Source organism: Pelodiscus sinensis, unplaced genomic scaffold (genome assembly GCF_049634645.1).
Source record: "Pelodiscus sinensis isolate JC-2024 unplaced genomic scaffold, ASM4963464v1 ctg105, whole genome shotgun sequence".
Classification (NCBI taxonomy): domain Eukaryota; kingdom Metazoa; phylum Chordata; order Testudines; family Trionychidae; genus Pelodiscus; species Pelodiscus sinensis.
The window spans coordinates 76,951-92,482 of NW_027465839.1; the positions used below are offsets into that span (position 1 = coordinate 76,951).

Consider the following 15,532-nt stretch of genomic DNA (forward strand, 5'->3'; position numbering starts at 1 on the left):
GCCGCCTCACTGTAGCTGGGGCCACTTGGCTTCTCTGCTCTGCCATGGCCAGCCCAGCACGGGAGGCAGAGATCCGGTCGGGTCACCCTGGCCTTTGCTGCCAGTAGATCTCCCCGGCAGAGGGACATCCCTGGGCGGAGGCCGGCGATGTCGCCAGGAGCTGCCGGTCGGCGCGAGGGGCTAGAGGGATCCGTCTGAGGAACATCCCCAGGCAATTTCTGGGCGAGCTTCCCTTCTCCCTGCTTGTCTGGGCCCACCAGTCCCTCAGCATGTCAGGGGCTCAGACGCAGCATAGTTGCCATGCGACCCCCCCCCCCACCCCCGGGAACGGGACACCCAGGGCCTGCAGGGTCGGGGCCTTGTTCCCCCAGCCCCAGTGAGAGCCCAGAGCCCTGCATGCCATGCACAGGGACAGCCCAGCCACCGAACTAGGGGGACCGGGCAGAGCTAAGGGGATACTGAGCGCCCCTCTTTTCTCCCCTCAGCATCAGCCCCTGATTTCCCCCCTGCCAGCCCCAGCCACTGTCCATCTCCCCCAGCTTCCTGCAGAGCCCAGGGGCCCGATCCAAGGGGCTGGGGCTGCTGCTGTTATTTACAGAGTCACTGGTAGGGTCGCAAGGTGTCTGGTTTGGAACTGGACAGTCCAGTATTGGAGCTTTCTGTTCAGGAAACACATTGAGAAAATAGAACTGTTGGGTATTTCCTACATCAGATGGAATGTAGATTGTGATGTCATGTCAACCATCATGACATCATGCTTGCGACCAGGACAGTCGCTAACAGGAGGGAGTGTTGAGAGTGGCTGTCTGGAGTGTGTGGGGGTTTGTATTTGGGGGTTCTGGGTTTCTGTTTGTCTGTGTGTTTGGAGTTTTCAGTGCTGAGCTGTTTGTCTGAAAGGCCATGTGCTCAGGCTGGTAGTTGGAAACTGGGAGCCTTAATTAGAATTTGAAATCCAAAACTCTCTGCTCATTGGTCAATCTGTAGCCAGAGGGAGGGGCCAGAGCTTTATAAACCCTGCGAGTAAATGACCAGGGAGCTCGCAAACAGGATTGCTAACAGAAGGGAGTTTAGAGAGGGGCGCTACTAACTTCTGACCTTTTAAAAACCCTGTTTATAATCAAATTTATTCATAGGGGAGAATGCAGGCGGAGCCCAGCAGCAGAGTGGGGGCTGTCCTATTTATTGCACTCAGTGTAGCATGTGTGATACCTGCCCTGTGGACGGCTGGCGTGTGTGTGCATTCGGTGCAAGGAGCTCCTGGCCCTCAGAGACCGTGTCCAGGCTTTGGAGGCCAGGGTGGCTGAATCAGAGGAGCTAAGGGAGGCTGAGAGGTACGTAGATGAGGCTTTCCAGGACACCGTAGAAGTGTACCTCCTCTGATCAGACAGCCCTTGTGCTGTTAAGGAGGGTAGAGTTGCCAGGTGTCCGGTATTGCCCCAGATAGTCTGGTATTTTTGCCTCCTGTCTGGTAAAAAAATTCAGAAAATACCAGACACCTAAAATGTCCGGTATTTTGTGATTATTTTCCCAGCCAGGAGGTGAAAATACCAGACACCTGGCAACCTTACGACACACTCAACAACTGGGCCCAGCCCCCGGCCCCCCTGCTTACCTGGTTCCACAGGGAAGCTACCTTCTGGCTTCATGAAGAAAACAAAATGGCCAACAGCAAAAAGCCTAAAGAACTGAAGCCTTTCCTGGGTCTTAGTGCTCAATATCTCCCGTCTTGCTGACCCTATTCTGACTCTGCAGACACTTAAAGCTGTTTTATTTTTTAACTCTTTTTTTTTTCCCCCTCACCAACTTTGGTCTCCCCCTTTTTTTCCCCTCCTCCACAGACTGTTTTCCTTGGTCTTTTTTTTGGTGGGTGGCGGGGGTGTTTGATATTTTTCGGTAAACCATCTGGCAACCCTAAGGAGGGTGAAAGATTCAGGGAAAGAGATTAGTCAGTGGGAGCAGAGGGAAACCATCCCATAGTTGGGACCCTCCTTCCAAAGAAGGTTATGGTATCCTCTCGTACTGAGGATACCTCCCCAGAAGAGGGAACATCAGTCGTTAGGAAAAGGCAGGTGTTAGTAGTGGGTGATTCAATCATCTGAAACACAGACAGCTGGGTGTGCGATGACTGGGAGAACCATACAGTGATTTGTTTGCCTGGTGCGAAGGTTGCGGATCTCTCGAGGCATCTAGACAGACCTAGGGCGCCCAGGAACAGCTAACAGGGAGTTTAGAGGGGGAGGTTAGAGGGCACTAGTGACTTCGGACCTTCTTTAAAACATAACTCTTAGAATAATCTATATTCCAGAGGTTTAAAAAGAATCCCATTTACACCTAAACTTATTCATTAGAAAAATGGAGACAGAAGCCCAGCAGCAGAGTGGGGGCTATCCTGTTTATTGCATCGAGTGTAACGTGTATGATTACCTGCCCTGTGGGCGGGTGGCGTATGTGTGCACCTGTTGCAAGGAGCTCCTGACCCTCAGAGACCGAGTTCGAGCTTTGGAGGCCAGGGTGGCTGAACTGGAGGAGCTAGTGGAGGCAGAGAGCTATGTTGATGAGACTTTCCGGGACACTGTAGTACTGTCCCACCTCCAGTCTGAGAGCCCCAGTGCTCTTAAGGAGGATGAAAGTCTCAAGGGAAAAGAGCGTTCGATGGGAGCAGAGGGAAACCATCCCGTAGTTGGGACCCTCCTCCCAGAAGATGTTGCAGTATCCTCTCGCACTGAGGATACCTCTGAGGGGGAGGGAATGCCAGTTAGGAGGAGTGGGTGATTCGATCCTTAGAAACATAGATAGTTGGGTTTGTGATGACCGGGAGAACCGTATGGTCACTTGCCTGCCTGGTGCGAAGGTTGCGGATCTCTCGAGGCATCTAGACAGACTTACGTGTAGTGCTGGGGAGGAGCCGGTGGTCGTGGTACATGTAGGCACCAATGACGTAGGGAAGGGTAGGAGAGATGTCCTGGAGCCCAAATTTAGGCTGCTAGGAAAGAGACTGAAATCCAGGACCTCTATGGTGGCATTCTCGGAAATGCTTCCAGTTCCAGATTGAAGTGTCATTAGAGGAGGTTTTGGAACAAATAGAAAAACTTAATGTTAACAAATCTCCAGGACCAGATGGCATTCATCCAAGGGTTCTAAAAGAACTCAAATGGGAAATTGCTGACCTATTATCTGTGGTTTGTAACCTATCCTTTAAATCGGCTTCCGTACCTAATGACTGGAAGGTAGCCAACGTGACACCAATATTTAAAAAGGGCTGTAGAGGCGATCCTGGCAATTACAGACCGGTAAGTCTAACGTCAGTACCGGGCAAATTAGTCGAAACAATAGTAAAGAATAAAATTGTGAAGCATGTAGAAGAACATAATTTGTTGGACAAAAGTCAACAAGGTTTCTGTAAAGGGAAATCCTGTCTTACTAATCTATTGGAGTTCTTTGAAGGGGTGTGACTGCGCGTCGTGGTCCCCTGCCTCCTGCACCCCCGTAGTGGCAGTAACAGACTCCACCAGCCAGTAAAATAGAGGTGGTTTATTGCTTCTCCAGGATACAGCACAGCACAGATGTCATCTGGTTCCAGGGCAGGCCTAGGATGCCTCAGCCCCCCTTGAGATGGGGGAGACGGGGCCCCTAAATCCCAGCCCCTTGCCTAGGCTGTCTCCTCCATGCTCCCAGACAGAAACTAACCCACTCACTTCCAGCCCTGTCCCCCCAGCCAGGGGCGGCATTCCCCCTTCCTTTGTTCCTCTCCCTGGGGGGTAGCTGGTCGGACAGGTTGAGAGACCCTTGCCTAGTGACTCATCCCCTGTCCTGCTGGGCCGTGCTACAGACAGCAGCCAGTGGGGGTCACCCACAGCCCCAGCATAGCAACCAGCAAGGTACCAACGCTACGTCACAAGGGGTTAACAAACATGCGGACAAGGGGATCCAGTAGATATAGTATACTTAGATTGTCAGAAAGCCTTTGACAAGGTCCCTCACCAAAGGCTCTTGTGTAAATTACATGGCCATGGGATAAGAGGGAAGGTCCTTTCTTGGATTGAGAACTGGCTAAAAGACAGGAAACAAAGGGTAGGAATAAATGGTAAATTTTCAGAATGGAGAGGGGTAACTAGTGGTGTCCCCCAAGGGTCAGTCCTGGGACCAATCCTTTTCAACTTATTCATAAATGATCTGGAGAAAGGGGTAAGCAGTGAGGTGGGAAAGTTTGCGGATGACACCAAACTGTTCAGGATAGTTAAGACAGAAGCAGACTGTGAGGGACTCCAAGAAGATCTCACCAAACTGAGTGATTGGGCAACAAAATGGCAAATGAAATGTGATGTGGATAAGTGTAAAGTAATGCACATCGGGAGAAATAACCCCAACTATACGTATAGTATGATGGGGGCTAATTTGGCTACGACAAATCAGGAAAGAGATCTTGGAGTTATCGTGGACAGTTCTCTGAAAACTTCCACGCAGTGTGCAGCGGCGGTCAAAAAGGCAAATAGGATGCTAGGAATTATTAGGAAAGGGATAGAAAATAAGACCCAGAATATCTTACTGTCCCTGTATAAAACTATGGGACGCCCACATCTTGAATACTGTGTACAGATGTGGTCTCCTCACCTCCAAAAAGATATTTTGGCCTTGGAAAGGGTTCAGAAAAGGGCAACTAAAATGATTAGGGGTTTGGAACGGGTCCCATATGAGGAGAGGTTAAAGCGACTGGGACTTTTCAGTTTAGAAAAGAGGAGACTGAGAGGGGATATGATAGAGGTCTATAAAATCATGAGTGGTGTGGAGAGGGCGGATAAAGAAAAGTTATTTATTAGTTCCCATAATAGAAGAACTAGAGGACACCAAATGAAATTAATGGGGAGCAGGTTTAAAACTAATAAAAGAAAGTTCTTCTTCGCTCAGCGTGTAGTCAACCTGTGGAACTCCTTGCCAGAGGAGGCTGCGAAGGCTAGGACTATAACAGTGGTAGAAATGTAGCAGTGTTAGTCTGGTGCAGTTGAAACAAAAAACAGGACTGTGTAGCACTTTAAAGACTAACAAGATGGTTTAATAGGTGATGAGCTTTCATGGGCCAGGATACAATTAAAAAAAGGAACACATATGAAAAGGACAAATCAAATTTCAGCATCCTCCTTCTGTCCTGAAATGTGATTTGTCCTTTTCATATGTGTTCATTTTTTTAAATTGTATCCTTTGGTATCTATGGTTGTGGCTATTTTCTTCCACTATTTGATCTGAGGAAGTGGGTCTGGCCCACGAAAGCTCATCACCCAATAAACCATCTTGTTAGTCTTTAAAGTGCTGCATTGTCCTGTTTTTTGTTAGGACTATAACAGAGTTTAAAGAAGCTAGATAATTTCATGGAGGTTATTAGCCAGGGGATAGAAGTGATGTCCCTGGCCTCTGTTTGTCAGAGGCTGGAGAGGGATGGCAGGAGACAAATCGCTTGATCATTGTCTTCGGTCCACCCTCTCTGGGGCAGCTGGTGCTGGCCACTGTCGGCAGACAGGATACTGGACTAGATGGATCTTTGGTCTGACCCAGTACAGCTGTTGTTATGTCCTATGTATAGTGCTGGGGAGGAGCCGGTGGTCATGATGCAGCAGAGCCCCTGGGGTAATGGGGCAGCTGCACTGGGCCCTTTCCCTCGGCCAGGCTCTAGTGTCATGGTGGTGCTGCTGTGAGCTGTGCAGTGTGGACATGGCTTGGTGACAAGGGCCCTGCAAGGCCCCCGAGGCACTGGATTCAGGTCACTGACAAGCCAGACACGCTCTGATCACCACTGTCTGTGCAGGCCCAGCCCTGCAGGGCCCAGGCCCCAGCTCAGCCCCACCAGAGTCACACGAGTGCACCAGGGCACCAAAGCGCAGCCGGAAACCACTTCAAACTGCTCCTGCAGCCCCACCTGGCCCCACATGGGCTGCTCAGACTAGGGGACCATGGGCCAGGGAACAGCCCAGTGCGGGGCAGGGAAGGCAGGACTGGGGCTAGGACACCCCTGCCCTACTGCCTGCCCCCTGGGGATCCCGAAGCGCTTTGCCCAGCTGGTGCCGGGATCTCACACCCAGACTAGAACCTGCCCAACGCACAGACCCTGGGGCGCCCACCTCCCCCGGCCTGGGCACAGGGCCAGAGACAGCAGGGGGAGGGAGGTGTGACACCTCTCTGGAGGCTGGCACCCCACTGCAGACAGGCCTCCTGCTGCCTGGGGCCTCCGGGGCTGCTCCCCACTCACCGGCCTGGCCCCCCTGCAGGGCCGTACAGCCCAACAGCAGCAGCAGCGCCGGGCCCATCCTGAATCCCAGGATCGGGACACTCCCTGGACACGGCTGGGACCTCGCGGCTGTTGGAATCCTGAGACCAGCTGTTCTGCGTGCAGCGGCCTCTCCCCTCCATCCTCCCCGCTATAAGTAGCGAGTGGCTATTGCCAGGGCTGGCAGAGCTATGGGGGCGGGGGGCTGCCCCGGCCAGGCTTTGCCCCAGCAGCCCAAGCCCTGCCTGGGACAGCGGGTGCAGCACCTGGCCTGTCCCCCAGCGCTGGGGACCAAGCGGGGACAGGAGCCGGCCCGGGCCAGAACTGGACCCCGGGCTGAGAGCAGAGTCTGGAATGGCCGAGAGCCCCCCTGCACCCCATGTCCCAGCCCCCCATCTCTTTCCCCATCCCCTGTGCCCCTTCCCCCCACACTCCAAGCCGCCCCCCCGCTGTCCCCACTCACCGGCCTGGTCCCCCTGGAGGACCACAGCGCCCAGGAACAGCAATAGAAAGGGGGCCATGGCTGGGACCACCTAACAGCTGTTGGAATCCTGAGTCCAGCTGGGAATGCTCCAGCCAATGGGAGCGCGCAGCCCCTCCGCGTCATCGGTCGCCGGGCAGAACCAGGCTGGGCAAGTTGGGCGGGGAAAAGCAAAACTCAGAGCTTGGATGAGCGCAGTGGGGAATCCCGGGCTAAGCCCCGCCCCCAGCCCCTAGGCCCCGCCCCCGTCCCATGCATCCCACACAGAGCCCAGCACTGAGGCCCCGCCCCCTTTCCCAGCTGCAGAGCACGTGGAGGGCAAGTCCCAGCTTTGCTGCCACCCTAGAGGTGGAGGGGGGGAGTTTCCCTGTGGTGGGGGCAGGGCAGAACTTCCCCCCCCTTCACCTCTCCCCCCCTCCCGACTCCAGCCCCTGGCTCCCCACAGTCCTCCCCCCAGCGCTGCCCTGCTCTAACCACTGACCCCCACTCCCCTCCCAGAGACAGGGTCGGACCCCAGGAGTCCCAGCTCCCAGCCCAGCAAACTCCACTGACCTAACCCCAGTTTGGCAGCAGTTGCTGGGGCGCTGGTATCTGTGGGTTTGGGACCCTGCCCTGGGCCGGTCTCTGGGCTGGGGGCCCAGCTGGGACACTTGTCCCACTTGGGCAGCCAATGGGGGGCATTCGCAGGGGCTAAGCCCAACCCCCATTTCCCGGCTTCCAGTCCCTGTGCCGTAGTGGGGTGCTGTCTGCTCTGTAACCCGGTGTCCCTCCCGGCTGTGCTGCGTGATTCCCACTGACTCACCCACATGTGTATGGCCCAGACACCCAGTCCCAGCCTGGGCAGGGAACAAGGCTCTTCCCAGGGGAGGGAGGCGGAGATGCCACCTGGGTGGGGGACAGGGCTGGGAGCTGGGGCAGTCTGGCCTGGGCAAACATGAAGGGGGCAGACTAAGCGGAGGGCTGGGAGACGAGGGGCCCAGGCACCCTGTCCCAAGGGGTCTGAGGCAGCCTGGCCCTGACTCCTGTAGCCACCTCATGTCTGTGCTAGGCCGTGTCCTGGAGGAGCAATAAACCCCCCTGTTCTACCGGCTGGTGGAGTCTGTTCTGGCTGCTACGGGGGTGCAGGGTCGGGGGGGGTCCCCCACTTGGTTTCGGTTTCTGCTGTGCCAGGGGGCAGTTTGGCCAGAGCCCAGCATCCCACCCCTGCCTGCCAGACCCGCCCCTCGCCCCCCACAGCCCCGCTCAGAGCCTGCCCTACGGGCTGGAGGGCGGCTCCCACAGGCCCGGACTGTCCCTGTGGGGGGCTCTGAGCTGCCGGCACAGACCCTAAACATGGGGCATTTCTGGCTCTGTTAAACTATTTTGTGTGTCTAGTGTGTGGGAGGGAGCACAAGATGGCCTCTCCAATGGGGCTCCCACTTTCATCCTTTGCTGGCCCCAGTCCATCTGTCCCGAGCCGTGGGGCTGCCCCCACCCAGCGCCAGGGCAGAGGCTGGTCCTACGGCTCATAATTTCAAACTGGCCTCCACAGCCAGATGTTTCCATGGTGCGGGGCACCCCGGCACCTCCCACAGGGCACCCCCAGAATTAGTGGCCACTTTCCAGACTGGGGCCTTGAACCCCCCACTCCATCCCCCTCCCCCACAGAAAGGGGTTTCTCAGCCCCCATCTCTCCTGTGAGCCAAGCATTTGGGTAACCCCCCAGCAGAAATTCAAACACCGCCCGGCTGATGGGCAGAGCGCCCACAGCCAGCTACAGCCAGCAGCAGGTGTGTTTAGCGGTGGTGCACAGCCGGGCAGGGCTTGGTGCACAGAAGAACATTTATTCTGCACATTCATGGATGATTAGAAAAACCATTGATCTGAGTGGGGAAAACTCTCCCTGGGCAAGATGTGGCTCAGAGTGGGGGGACGGGGTGCCCCCAGCTACCAAGCTGGGAACAGGCTCTTTCCCTGCCCCTGAACCACGCGGGGGTGGGGCTGTGGCCAGATCTCCCGTGCTGACACTTTTACTTTCTATTTCCAGAGGACTAGACTCCGACCTGTCGCGGGGTGGCTGCTCCCTCCCTGGGGTTTCCTGGCTGGACCAGGCCGCACCCGACCAAAGTTCCGGGCCGAGGCAAGTCCAATTGCTACTTGTTGGGGGCCAGCGAGGAGCCTGGCGGGCACTATGGGGAGCAGAGCGATGGGGCATGGCGGGGCTATGCCCCTCCCCCTCCTCCTCTCCCTCCTCCTGCTGAGGGGCTTTGCCCTCCCGGGGGGCTGCTCCGGTGAGTACTGGGGGGCCAGGGTGTGACTCCGGAGTGACTCGCTAGAAGCAGCAGGAGTAAAACCAGAGTGAGGCCAAAATTGGGCCCGGGGGGCGCCGGACCCTGAGCAGCCGGGGATGTGGAGGGGTTCCAGGAAGGGTGGGAGGGGTGCACCCTGCCAGTGGTTGAGGGGGTCAAGGGGAGCAGGGCTCCAGTCCCAACAGGGCTTCACTCCCGATCAGAATCAGTCCCTGACCCACTTCCTGCCCCACGGCACTGGGCAGGCTGTGCACTCAGGCCATGCCTCAGTTTCCCCTCCTGCTCACCTTTGCCCCCTCCCCATGGGATGCTGGATTTCATGGCAACATCTGCTCCCTGCTCCCCCCATTCGGAGAGCGCACCGTCCACCCCTCCTCCCCCCATTCGGAGAGCGCACCGCAGCTAAGGGATATTTGGCGGGGGAGAGGCCCTGTCGCACCAGGTGCTGCGCAGACCCTGGTCTGCGGAGACTGGGTCCCTTGGAATGCCCGGACCCCTAGTCCCATAGAGAATGATGCCCCATAACCCCCTTACTGTGTGGGATGGTGTCCCAGCTCTTCCAGGGGGCTAGCTGATGGGGTGTATGTTTCCCTTGCCATGTGGGGGATGTCCTGGCTCTCCCGGGGCGCTGGGTGGGGCGAGGAGCCGCTGGCTGACGGGGGTCTCTCCCCTGCTTTGGTGGTGTTGGGGGAGGGGCCGCTGGCTGACAGGGGTCTCTCCCCTGCTGTGGGGCTGTGGAGGGAGGGGCCGCTGGCTGACGGGGGTCTCTCCCCTGCTGTGGGGCTGTGGGGTGAGGGGCCGCTGGCTGATGGGGGGGGTCTCTCCCCTGCTTTGGTGGTGTTGGGGGAGGGGCCGCTGGCTGACAGGGGTCTCTCCCCTGCTGTGGGGCTGTGGGTGGAGGGGCCGCTGGCTGACGGGGGTCTCTCCCCTGCTGTGGGGCTGTGGGGGGAGGGGCTGCTGGCTGACGGGGGTCTCTCCCCTGCTGTGGGGCTGTGGGGGGAGGGGCTGCTGGCTGACGGGGGTCTCTCCCCTGCTGTGGCGGTGTGGGGAGACGGGCCGCTGGCTGACGGGGGTCTCTCCCCTGTCTTGAGGCTGTGGGGTGAGGGGCCGCTGGCTGACGGGGGTCTCTCCCCTGCTGTGGGGCTGTGGGGGGAAGGGGCTGCTGGCTGATGGGGGGGGTCTCTCCCCTGCTTTGGGGGTGTGGGGAGAGGGGCTGCTGGCTGATGGGGGGGGGTCTCTCCCCTGCTGTGGGGCTGTGGGGGGAAGGGGCTGCTGGCTGATGGGGGGGTCTCTCCCCTGCTTTGGGGCTGTGGGGGGAAGGGGCTGCTGGCTGATGGGGGGGGTCTCTCCCCTGCTGTGGGGCTGTGGGGGGAAGGGGCTGCTGGCTGATGGGGGGGGTCTCTCCCCTGCTGTGGGGCTGTGGGGGGAAGGGGCTGCTGGCTGATGGGGGGGGTCTCTCCCCTGCTTTGGGGGTGTGGGGAGAGGGGCTGCTGGCTGATGGGGGGGTCTCTCCCCGGTTTGGGGGTGTGGGGAGAGGGGCTGCTGGCTGATGGGGGGTCTCTCCCCCGTTTGGGGCTGTGGGGGGAGGGGCCGCTGGCTGATGGGGGGGGTCTCTCCTCTGCTGTGGTGGGAGGGGCCGCTGGCTGATGGGGGGGGTCTCTCCCTGGTTTGGGGCTGTGGAGGGAGGGGCCGCTGGCTGATGGGGAGGGTCTCTCCCCTGCTGTGGGGCTCTGGGGGGAGGGGCTGCTGGCTGATGGGGGGGGTCTCTCCCCGGTTTGGGGCTGTGGGGGGAGGGGCCGCTGGCTGATGGGGAGGGTCTCTCCCCGTTTTGGGGCTGTGGGGGGAGGGGCCGCTGGCTGATGGGGGGGGTCTCTCCTCTGCTGTGGGGGGAGGGGCTGCTGGCCGATGGGGGGGTCTCTCCCCTGCTGTGGGGCCGCGGGGGAGGGGCTGCTGGCTGACGGGGTCTCTCCCCCAGGCTCCCACTCGCTGCGCTATTTCTACACGGCCGTGTCGGAGCCGGGCCCGGGGCTGCCCCAGTTCACCGTGGTCGGGTACCTGGACGACCAGCTCTTCTTCCAGTTCGACAGCGCGGGGAAGCAGGCCCGGCCCCGGGCCCCCTGGATGCAGGCCGAGGGCCCCGAGTACTGGGACCGGCAGACCTGGATCGCCCGGGGCTGGCAGGAGGCCTTCAACGGCAACGTCCGCATCGCCATGGAGGAGAACCTCTCACCCCCTGCTAGGGCCAGCCAGTGGGGGGCGTGCCCCCCCATTCCCTCCTGCCTCTCCCATGTATCTTGCGCTCCCCTCCCCCTCTTCTCCTCCTTCACCCTGGCTCTGCCAGCCCCAAATGGCTCCCCCTCACTATGGGGAGAGAACAAACCTTCCCCCCCTGTTCCCCTGGCGTGGCATCCTGTGTCCTGCCGGGGGGCACGGTGCCCTGCGGGGTGGGGCAGGGCCCTGTGTGTTGTCTCTGGCTTCCCTGTGATGGGCTGTTCTGGGACTTGGCCACAAAAGGGGGCCCCATTTGCGCCCTTTTCCCCACCACTCCCTGGAGCCGCCCTTGGTGGGGGGCTCCCTGCTGCCTAGGGGCTCAGTTGGTGCCCCCTCACCTGCCGTATCTTGCGGGTGGGGTTGCAGGCTCTGTTGCAGCTCCATCGGGGAGAGGGCGAGGGCACCTGCCAAGGGTGGCCAAGGGCGCCTGGACTCCAGCCGGGCCCCTCCTGTCGCAGCAGCACTGGTTTCTCCTCTTCCCCCTTCCCAGAGCACTGGATGGGCCAATAAACACGGAGAGCAGCCTAGGGCTGGCGTGTGTCTCTGATCCCTGCCAGGGGAGGGGGAGGGCAGGGGGGTTCTGGGGTGTGTGTCTTTAATCCCTGCTGGGGGGGCAGGGCTGGGGGGTTCTGGGGTGTGTGTCTCTGATCCCTGCCGGGGGGGGCAGTGAGAGCGGGAGGGCAGAGGGGCAGGGCTGTGGGGGGTTGTGTCTTGGATCCAGGCACTGAGGTGCTGCATGGGGGGGGGGGGGGTGATGGAGGAATTGCACTGACTTCGGAAGCATGGACAGGTGCCCCCTGGGGGGGAGGGGGAGCCCCTCCATCGCCGGGAGCCTGAGCAGGGCTGAGGTACCCCCCACAGCTGCAGCGCAGGGGCCCCTGTGAGATCGGCCCCGTCCTATCACACACGCACACGTTCCTGCACCATTACAACATTCTCTGGGGGCGGCAAACGTGGGCATTTAGGGGCCTTGCATGGCAGTCCCGCGGCTCACCCCAGTTAAGGGTCTCAGGAGAAGACGGCGACATGGGAGCTATTTCTGGGCTGTGTGCGCCCTTCCTGGGAGGGTCGGTGCAGGGGGCCAGGCCCACGTGCTGGGTTTCGGGGACACAAGCTGTGACGGAGGCCTGGCTGCTGGGGAAGGTTTGTACAAATCCCAGCTCCTGCCAGGCGCAGACGGTCCCTGGGGCACTGCCCGCCCGGAGCAAGGGGACATCTCTCGCTGTCCATGTGGGGCTGAGCCCCAGGCGAGATGGCCGGGGTGGGATGGGTGACGGGGTGTTGGCGAGGTTGGGTTCAGCTGCCCAGGGAAGCCTTCTCCCACTCTCCCCCATAGCGCTGGGGGTATTTGGGATTTCACACCCTTGTGCCGTGGGGGGGGGGGGGTCTGTTCTCTATTTATTGACAATTCCCAAACAATCTAAGCACACCGCGTCATGCTCCCCATCCGGGTACAGGCAGACTCCCCCTGTTGGCCAGGCAAGGTCAGTCTCTCTGCTCGTAGGCTGTGTCTCGCAGGTGAGTTCTTCTTTTCCAGCTTTCCCTGAAAGCTGCATGGAAACTTTTTAAAGACACCATAATAGAGGCCCAACTTAAATGTATACCCCAAATTAAAAAACATAGCAATAGACCTAAAAAAGAGTCACCGTGGCTTAACCACCATGTAAAAGAAGCAGTGAGGGACAAAAAGGTATCTTTTAAGAAGTGGAAGTCCAATCCTAGTGAGATAAATAGAAAGGAACATAAACACTGTCAAATCAAGTGTAAAAATGTAATAAGAAAAGCAAAAAAAGATTTTGAGGAACAGCTAGCCAAAAACTCAAAAAGAAATAACAAAATGTTTTTTAAGTACATTAGAAGCAGGAAGCCTGCTAAAAAACCTGTGGGTCCCCTAGATGATCGAGCTATAAAAGGAGCAATCAAGGACGATAAAGCCATTGCGGAGAAACTAAATGATTTCTTTGCTTCAGTCTTCATGGCTGAGGACGTTGGGAAGATTCCTGAATCTGCACCGTTGTTTGTGGGTGATGAATCTGAGGAACTGTCCCGGATTGAAGTGTCATTAGAGGAGGTTTTGGAACAAACAGTAAAACTTAATGTTAACAAATCTCCGGGACTGGATGGCATTCATCCAAGGGTTCTAAAAGAACTAAAATGGGAAATTGCTGAGCTATTATCTGTAGTTTGTAACCTATCCTTTAAATCAGCTTCCGTACCTACTGACTGGAAGGCAGCTAATGTGACACCAATATTTAAAAAGGGCTCTAGAGGTGATCCTGCTAATTACAGACCGGTAAGTCTAACTTCAGTACCGGGCAAATTAGTCGAAACAATAGTAAAGAATAAAATTGTGAAGCATGTAGAAGAGCATAATTTATTGGACAAAAGTCAGCATGGTTTCTGTAAAGGGAAATCCTGTCTTACTAATCTGTTAGAGTTCTTTGAAGGGGTTAACAAACATGCGGACAAGGGGGATCCAGTAGATATAGTATACTTGGATTTTCAGAAAGCCTTTGACAAGGTCCCTCACCAAAGCTCCTGTGTAAATGACATGGCCATGGGATAAGAGGGAAGGTCCTTTCTTGGACTGAGAACTGGTTAAAAGACAGGAAACAAAGGGTAGGAATAAATGGTGAATTTTCAGATTGGAGAGGGGTAACTAGTGGTGTCCCCCAAGGGTCAGTCCTGGGACCAATCCTGTTCAACTTATTCATAAATGATCTGGAGAAAGGGGTAAGCAGTGAGATGGTAAAGTTTGCGGATGACACCAAACTGTTCAGGATAGTCAAGACAGAAGCAGACTGTGAGGGACTCCAAGAAGATCTCACCAAACTGAGTGATTGGGCAACAAAATGGCAAATGAAATGTAATGTGGATAAGTGTAAAGTAATGCACATCGGGAAAAAAAACCCAGCTATACCTACAGTATGATGGGGGCTAATTTGGCTATGACAAATCAGGAAAGAGATCTTGGAGTTATCGTGGACAGTTCTATGAAAACTTCCACACAGTGTGCAGCGGCGGTCAAAAAGGCAAATAGGATGCTAGGAATTATTAGGAAAGGGATAGAAAATAAGACCCAGAATATCTTACTGCCCCTGTATAAAACTATGGTACGCCCACATCTGGAATACTGTGTACAGATGTGGTCTCCTCACCTCCAAAAAGATATTTTGGCCTTGGAAAGGGTTCAGAAAAGGGCAACTAAAATGATTAGGGGTTTGGAACGGGTCCCATACGAGGAGAGGTTAAAGCGACTGGGACTTTTCAGTTTAGAAAAGAGGAGACTGAGAGGGGATAGGATAGAGGTCTATAAAATCATGAGTGGTGTGGAGAGGGCGGATAAAGAAAAGTTATTTATTAGTTCCCATAATAGAAGAACTAGAGGACACCAAATGAAATTAATGGGTAGCAGGTTTAAAACTAATAAAAGAAAGTTCTTCACACAGCGTGTTGTCAACCTGTGGAACTCCTTGCCAGAGGAGGCGGTGAAGGCTAGGACTAGAATAGAGTTTAAAGAGAAGCTGGATAATTTCATGGAGGTTAGGTCCATAAAAGGCTATTAGCCAGGGGATAAATTGGTGTCCTTGGCTTCTGTTTGTCAGAGGCTGGAGAAGGATGGCAGGAGACAAATCGCTTGATCATTGTCTTCGGTCCACCCTCTCTGGGGCACCTGGTGCTGGCCACTGTCGGCAGACAGGATACTGGGCTAGATGGACCTTTGGTCTGACCCAGTACGGCCGTTCTTATGTCTTCCTCCTTCTCTTTGGCTGTGTCCAGACTGGCAAGATTTTGCGCAAATACTTTTAACGGAAAAGTTTTTCCATTAAAAGTATTTGCGCAAGAGAGCATCTACACGGGCACGGATGCTTTTGCACAAAATCTTGATCAATTGTAATTCCCCACTGCCGCCTGCCTGACTATTGATGGGTCTTATAACCCAGCACTCACCCCGCGGACACCCGGGAGTCGGAGCCTACCACGACCCCGCCCTCGAACTCCACCGCCATGATGGTTGTCTGGGGACATAAACGAGACAAGGAATTCAGAGCTGCCAAGTGCAGGGGAAACTGAGCGCCCAAATGGAAATCGGTGGAGGAACTTGGGTAAATATGAACTCAGGGGGCTCAGTCCCAGCTCGCGAGACCCCCAGGGGTTCAGCTGCTCCAAGCACTTCCCGCCCCGGAACCTCCTGCCCCGCGCGGATCTCCCCAGTCTCCCAGCTGGGGTTCCCTG

The 15,532-nt window shown here is 56.7% G+C and overlaps 1 long non-coding RNA gene across 1 annotated transcript; it reads left to right on the top strand.

The window, feature by feature from the left end:
• The first annotated feature begins 1,086 nt into the window (after positions 1-1,086).
• Positions 1,087-11,852, top strand: LOC142823573 (uncharacterized). Its single transcript, XR_012898748.1, has 3 exons — positions 1,087-1,331; positions 8,764-8,856; positions 11,001-11,852. It is a non-coding gene; the product is annotated as an uncharacterized LOC142823573 (long non-coding RNA).
• Positions 11,853-15,532: the final 3,680 nt, after the last annotated feature.